We start from the raw sequence: 8,601 nt of genomic DNA, 5'->3' as shown, positions 1-8,601 counted from the left end.
GTTTGTTGACCTTTTGACCTTTCCCTGACCTTGTCTTGACCCTTTATATCTTCTGGATAAGGACTTCTGACGATGGACTTATCAAAATCGAAAATAAAATAGTACACACATGCATAAAAACACGGAAAAATGAGCTTTCTTAACACCTTCAGTGCAATTTGCCATTTAACGAAAGTTCGTTGACCTTTGACATTTCTGGTCATAACTTTTTAACAGGAGGTCAAGAGTATATGGTTGTGTACACTTTCTTGTTCAGTATAACCGTAGAGCTATAACAAGGCAAACAATTTGATGTGTCATTTGAGAGAATTAGGGCAATTTAAAAAATTGATCCCCATTGACCTTATTTTGACCCCCAACATGGTCAAGATGACCATTAGAAATTTGTCACCAAGTTGGAAGTTGTTCCTTGTGATGTAACCAATCACATAAAAGTGAAAAATCAGACTTAGCCAATTTGTCGAAGTAAATGACACATGCTGCCTGACTATTAGTCTTCTACGCTTTTTTGTCCCCATTTTCTTTAACTTTTTTCCTTCTTCTTTTGGGCTCCCCCTTTTCGCCTATCCAGGGCAACCCCTGTCGAACATCGATTCGGTGCCCCTAATGTTTAACATCTATTCGGTGCCCCTTTGTCGAACATCCATTCATCGCCCACTTAGGGTAAACATCAATTCGACATCCCCCTATGTCAAACATCAATTTGGTGCCCCTAGGTCGAACATCAATTTTGCGCCCCCTCCCCCTCTACTTTTTCTTCCTCTCTGTCTTTTCCTTTTTTTCTCTTTGTATAAGTATTTCTCTGTTTTTTACCCCTTTTCTTTTCCTCGGTTTCCTTCCTGTTTTTGGCGCCTCTGTGCCCCTCTAGGTTTAACATCAATTCGGTGCCTTGGCGCCCCTAGGATGAACATCAGTGCGGCTCCCCCGATGTCAAACATGGCCTTGGAGGTTTGAGCCTCGACTACAACACTGATGGATATATTGATAGATATTATTTACAGAAATTTTGAAGTTTACTTGCACACACTAAGAAATAAATGTTCAGAATTGAACCCCGAAAGGTTGATGCAAAATCAGCACCCTATGGGTTCAAAAATTGAACCCTGCGATTGGGGTTCATTTTTGCACCCTGCGGGTTCAAAATTGCACCCCTAGGGCTTCAGTTTGAAATTTAGGGGTGCAGTTTTGAACCCGCAGGGTGCAAAAATGAACCCCAACCGCAGGGCTCAATTTTTGTACCCCAAATCAGGGGTTCAATTTTGGAACTCATAGGGTGCTGATTTTGCATGGACCTTGCGGGGTTCAATTTTGAACCTTTATTTCTTAGTGTGCAATATGTAATAGAATAAATGAAACTTTCATTGTAATGGTGAAAGTTTCGGATGCGTTTTTTATTTTTTGACGAATCGTCAGATACTCAAATAACTGACATAACTCTATGGTTTATATCGTTCCTATATTTTTGTTTCATGTAGCAATGCGTAAAAGACAGCTATATACAGTTGATGATACGACACCTTTTCGTTTCCAACCTACAGTGGGATATCACGTTTTATTTTTTTAAACGAATTCCACTAAAACTATTACGTGGATTTACTCAGGCCTAAACTGCATTGCTATCATTTACATTTATTGTTACATCTTGAAATAGTTGATGTATACAAGATACATGGGACCTTGGAATTCATGTTTCACTAGTATTGTATGAAAGAGAAAGATAAGAACTTATCGTCCAAAATGATGCGAACTTAAGAGCATTGTAAAGTATATTTTTACAGTACATTTATCTTTAGTATCTTATATTCTTTTATATACACCGTTTACACGCATTCTGTTTCTTTTGAAAATCTATTTGGAGTATATAAAATTTGAGCAAGATTATAAGATACATAACATTTTGATACTTTATATGATTGTTGCAAGAGCGAAAGAGCCAATGTTTATTGATAAGGATTGACAAGACAACTCACTCTTTTGAATGGATTTCAAGCGAATAACAAAATATTATATAATATATCCAAACACAGATCTAAGTAGGCAGTGCACTCCCAATTAGTAAATGCTGAGTGCTGACTACTGAGTCTACCTCAACTATATAATAAAAAGCATGTAAATGTATATCTTTTCAAGAATATCTTACCCAAAATAAAATATTAATTTTCTTTCATGCAGAATATGCAATTTAGTTATTGCACAACCAGTTTTCATACGCGGCGATACAGGGGCGTCATCCCCGTAAAATTTTTCAACCCCTGAAGCAAAAAGTAGAAAAGACAAAAAAATTGGAGTACCCACAAGAACGAAGAATGCCTAGAGGTTTCTGTGAGAAGTAACTGAACTAGACATTACCCATTCGGCAATGGGAGTCAATATTTCGGCACGATTATTACTTGACTTGAAATTAGGGCCCCCTAAGAAATCCTGGCTCCGCGCCTGGCTCCCGCTCACATAATTCTAGCAGGGCCTACTCTGATGAGAAGTTAAACGCAAGATGAATAGGAAGATATATAGTCATCATATTCATATGATAACATGTCAAGGTCCTATGTATCAAAATTAAACATATCAGCTCTTTATCAAGTGCGATTTATATCCACCTTACAATTTTCCTACACAGTGTTTGAAATATCAGATCGGAATATCAAATATTTTATGTGCCTATGAAATAAGATAATTTAACATGCATTTAAGGCACTTATGATTGCCTGGGGGGAGGGGGTCGCCATTTTTCAGAAAAGTACACAGGGGCGCCAAAATCAGGTCGAATTTGGGCCCCCCTCCCTACGAAATCCTGCATCCGCGCCTACCATGTCGAACATCAATTTGGTCCCTCTTTGTTTTTTTATCCCCTTCTTTCTTTCTTTCTTTCTTTCCTCTTTTCCCTTTTCTCCCTTTTTTCTCTTTCTCTTCGGCTTTCCCTCCTTTTGGTCCCTGTTTCTTCTCCTCTCTTCCTATTTTCAGCGCCCCGTGTCGCCTATTCGGGGCTCCCCCCCCCCTCATGTCGAACATCAATTCGGTGCCACTTAGTCGAACATTATTTCGCATTCCCCCCTCCGTGTTGAACAACAACAGGCACCCCTAGTTTCAACATCAATTAAATGCCACTAGGTCGAACATCATTCGGCGCCCCCGATGTTGAACACCAATTCGGCGCCCTTTGTTCGAACATCTACTCGTCGCCCACAAAGTTTGAACATCTATTCGGCATCCCTAGGTTTAACATCAATGCCGCACGCCTTTGTCGATCATCAATTCGGCGCCCCGAAGGTGGACATTCCCCACTCATGTCGAATATAAAATCGGCACCCCCCTACGTTTGACATCCCCCACCATGTCGAACATCAAATCGGCGCCCCTAGCTACAAAATCACTTCGGCGCCCCCTATATCGAACATCAATTTGACACTCCTTTTCTTTCTTTCTCCCTTCCCCCCTTTCTTTTTATTTCTTTCCTTATTTTTTCTTTCCCTTTTTTCTTTCTTTCCCTTTTCCCCCTTTTTTTCGTTTCTCTTAGTCTTTTCCTCATTTTTGACCACCTTTCCTATTCTTTCTGTTTCCTTCCTCTTTTTGGTTCCCCATTTTTGCCTACCCGGGGCACCCCCATGTCGAACATCGATTTGGCGCCTTGATGTTTAACATCAATTCGGCGCCAATTTGTCGAACATCCACTCATCGCCCACCTAGTTTAAGGATCAATTCGATATCCCCCCCTATGTCAAACATCAATTCGGTGCCCCTAGCACGATCTTAGATTCGGCACCCGAATGTTGAACATCAATTCGGCGCCCCTAGGTCGAACATCAATTTGGCGCCCCCACCTATGTCGAACATCAATTCGGCAATCTTTGTCTTTTTTCCTTCTCTCTTTTCCCCTTTTTTTTCTCTTTCTATTAGCATTTCCCTCTGTTAGTCCCCCTTTTCTATTCCTCGGTTTCCTTCCTCTTTTTGGCGCCTGTGTGCCCCCTAGGTTTTAAATCAATATGGTGCCTTGGCGCCCCTAGGACGAACATCAGTTCGGCGCCCAAATGTCGAACATTAGTTCGGCACTTCTATGTCGAACATCAGTCGGCGCCCAGATGTAAAACATAAATTCCGCACTCCTAGTTTAAACATCAAATCGACGCTCCTATGTCGAACATCAATTCAGCGCCTCCCTATGTCAGAATCAATTCGCCCCCCCCCCCCTATGTCGAACATCGATTCGGTGCCCCCTTCCATCCATCTTTGTTCCTTCTCTCTTTCTTTCCCCTTTTTTTCCTTTTCTTAGTCTTTCCCTCCTTTTTGTCCAACCTCTCTTTCTAATAAAATAATAAAAATACAAATCAGTTCGGCGCCTCATAGGTGAAACTTCAATTAGGTGCCCCTAGGAAAGCATTAATTCCCCCTCCCTCCTTGGTTGAACATCAATTAGATGCTCCTCGGGCAAACATGAATTCGGCGCCCCCATATGTCAAACATGAATTCAGCGCCCCTAGGTCGAATATCAGCCCCCCCCCCATTTCGAACATCGATTCGGCCCCCCTAGGTCGACCATCGATTTGGTGTCCCCTAGGTTTAACATCAATTCGGAGCCCCTTTGTCGAACATCAATTCGGCTCTTCCTCCCCCAGGTAGAACATCAATTCAGCGCCCCCCCCCCCCTTAGGTTTAACATAATTTCGGCGCCTTGGCGTCCCTATGTCTAACATCAAGAGCCGTGGTGTAGTGGTTCTGACAATTCTGACTCTTGCCTTGTAAACAGAGCGTCTTATGTCCGAATCCCACCGCGTTCTAGCGTCCTTTGGCAAGGCGTTAATCCACACTTTGCCACCCTCGACCCAGGTGCTAAATGGGTACCTGGCAGGATGCGAAAGTTATTGTATGTTTGAATTTGCCAGCGCTATTATGAGGCTGAGATGAATGCAATGAATGCTCCCCTGGAAGTGGAAATTGTGCACTTTCCGTGCGGGATTGAAATGAATCCAGTGACCACAAAACGTGTGTATCCAATCACAGTGAAGTGGAAAATCACGTGTTGAATGTATATATTCAGCACTTTTTTGTAATCAAGAACAGAATGCGCATCTTAAAATAATGACAACTAGAAGTGCAAGCAGCATAATCGGTGCATATGGAGATTTTTAGCTCTGTTATTATTATTATTATAATTATTATCACTATATTATTATTATTATTATCATCATCTAAATCAATAATAATGATAATAATAATACGTAAGATTTATATAGCGCACTTTCCATCTTGATTAGTATGGGGCGCCGTTTGTACCAAAATTATATAGAACAATTATTTGTTATATAATCATTATTTAACAAATAATATCAATTATATATATATATAATTAACATTTTATTTATAAATAATTATTATTTTATAATTTTACAATAATCATTATTTATAAATAATGAAAAACAAATAATCATTATTTATAAATAATGGAAAACAAATAATTATTTATAAATAATGGAGGGTTGAATTGCTATTATTTATAAATAATGAAGCGTGGCTTGTAATTATATATAAATAATGAAAATTGTAAAATTATAAAATAGTAATTATTTATAAATAAAATGTTAATTATATATACAGTGCGTATCAAAAAAAAGTTTACACTTTGAAAAAATCCTGTAAAATTATACATTTGTAATATCCTGAAGATTGTTCCACATTTCAACGTTGGTACAGGTCCATTAAAGCAAATGACGATATAACTGTCGAAAAATATTTCCGCTTGAGTGAGCACCACTTACTTTTGAAAAGTTAGTGAAAAATGATTTGCGCAGAAATTTGAAATAGTTGTGGGAATAAAAGTAGACCTTAATCATGAAGAACACGTGGAATTTAGCTAGTAAAATTGATTTGAAGATATCTTCTACATTGTTTGACTTGTTTCCTTGCCCAAAACACTTCGAAGAGTGCATTTCGCCCCACCCAATCCCCCACACACCGAGGCCATCGTGACGATATTTGCTTTACATTGAGCTGTGATTTGCATGGAATGGCTTAAGCTTGATTTTCATTTTGTTAATCATTGCTAAACTTGGGAAAAGTGTGGAGAAACAAGTATTAAATGAAGAATGAAATGTAAATCAACTTTCAATGATAAAAACCGAGTAAAAAAATGCTGGAGATGTCTGATATAAAATTTTGTTCAGATTCAGTTATGTCCTCAGATCCAGCTGGCACAAATAGGGAAAAGGTTGTGCTTATTAAGTGTTGAAATTTCAATTTGGGTGGCAAAATTGTCACAAAATGCTTGAATTTATCCGTTTTATTCCAATTGACTAAAATTGCAAGGGAAATGTATGATAAATCTTTCGTAGTGTAAGTTTGATTTCGTCCTTTCCCCTTGACACAGCATGAAAACGAGCATTTCTGCGCAAACAGATTTCTGCAAGCTTTACAGAAATGGACAGTGCTCACTCAAGTGTAACATTCTGACAAAACTTTTACTTTCATTAGATAGATGAGACCCAAACCCAAGATTATATGTGAAAAAATTACCCGGATGTTGTATATTTTTTAATTCCCAGGGCTTTTTCAAAGTGTAAACTTTCTTTTGATACGCACTGTATAATTGATATTATTTGTTAAATAATGATTATGTAACAAATAATCTTTATATATAATTTTTTGGTACAAACGGCGCCCCATAGATTAGATGCTCAAGGCGCTTCAGATCAGATCAACAAAAACTATTTACATATAATACATGTCTGAACAATAAGTCAATGTCTATCAGAAAACACTCTTATACAGGTAAGTTTTCAGGTTGTCCTTGAAGGTGGTCACTGAAATCTGGGTTTTCAAACTGTGTCGGGAGAGAATTCCACAGGCTAGGCCCTGCATGAGCAATAGGCGATTCGAGCCTCTTCTTTTTCACCCCTCCTTCCATTTTCATTTATTTTTCTTACCTTTCCCCATTTATTGTGATGCCAATGGGGGGGGGGGGGGTGCTCCGGCCCCTGAATCAGTCAATCGAGGTTTTATATATATACAGTGCGTCCCCCAAAAAACTATACACTTTTGAAATGGCTGTCAACTAAAAAAAATATCACTTTTGGGGAAAACATTTACATATTATGGAAGCTCATAAAGTCAACTTTCAAATGACACCAAAAAGTTGGAAAACTATTCATGCTTGAGCGAGCACTGCCCACTGAAAAAAAGTGTATGAAAATTAGGCTGGGCTGGAATTAACCTTCCAATTCATGTCAGCTTCTGAGAGGCAAATCCTTTGGAACTTGCAAAGTTTACATTTTACATATTATGGAAGCTCATAAAGTCAACTTTCAAATGACACCAAAAAGTTGGAAAACTATTCATGCTTGAGCGAGCACTGCCCACTGAAAAAAGGTGTATAAAAATTAGGCTGGGCTGGAATTAACCTTCCAATTCATGTCAGCTTCTGAGAGGCAAATCCTTTGGAACTTGCAAAGTTGAGGGCGTTGTGATAAATTAATGACCAACCGTGAACAATTTTGGTTGTTTAAGCAAGTTTCATATATTATCAAATTAAACTTTAATGCATGAGTGAACACAAATTACATAACATACTTACCTACTTAAGTCCTATCTTACCCCCTATTCTCCTGACTCTCATGAAAACATTGCTGAGATCTATATGATAAAGTAAAAAGGCTGCACTAAAAATTGCAATTCATGATCACTCATGCATTAAATTTCAATTTAATAACGCATGAAATTTTCTCAAACAACAAACTGATCACAATTGATCATTAATTCATCACGAAACCCTAAAATTTGCAAGTTCCGAACCCCCCCCCCAAAAAAAAAATGAAAGAAATTGGAAGGCTAATTCCAGGCATCCTAATTTTCATACCCTTTGTTTCAGTGGGCAGTGCTCGCTCAAGCATGAATTTTTTTTCAACTTTTTGGTGTCATTTGAAAGTTGACTTTATTTGCTTTCTACATGTATAAGTTTCCCCCAAGTGATATTATTTTTATTTGGCAGCCATTTCAAAGGTGTATAATTTTTTTGGGACGCACTGTTATATATATATTGTAAATAATTTAAAACCTAAAAAAATCCTGGATGCGACGAACTTACGAATTGTGTCATAAAACGTGTCATTAATGAAATTTTTATCTCCCTTGACTTTTATATTGAACCAATCTTTGGTAACTGGTCTGGTTCCTCAAAATATGAAAGTAGCCAAGGTTGTTCCAGTGTTTAAAAAAAGCGATAGACGGATTGTCAGCAACTATCGTCCAATTTCACTCCTTCCCTGTCTAAAATTCTTGAAAGATTTGATCTATTCTCGTTTGATCAATTTTTTTTTATCGGTTCAGGGGTCCATTGCAGAAAGAGTTGCGATTAAACGCAAGTCAAAAAATCAATCGCAAGTCCCAAATGCGCGCTGTTGATTGGTTGAAAATCAAGTTGCGCATGATTTTTAGAGTTGCGTTTGATTGCAACTCTTTCTGCAACGGGCCACAGACATGGATTCAAGCAAACAAGTTGTCACTCAATGTAAACAAAACAAATTGTATGCTTTTCAGTAACTCTTTGAATTCTTTGCCGGACCATGTAATTATAAACAATGTTAATTTGCAGCAAGTTAATTCCACCAAATTTCT

The sequence above is a fragment of the Lytechinus variegatus genome, chromosome 3 (assembly GCF_018143015.1).
Source record: "Lytechinus variegatus isolate NC3 chromosome 3, Lvar_3.0, whole genome shotgun sequence".
Lineage (NCBI taxonomy): Eukaryota > Metazoa > Echinodermata > Echinoidea > Temnopleuroida > Toxopneustidae > Lytechinus > Lytechinus variegatus.
This window is presented reverse-complemented; position numbering follows the sequence as displayed.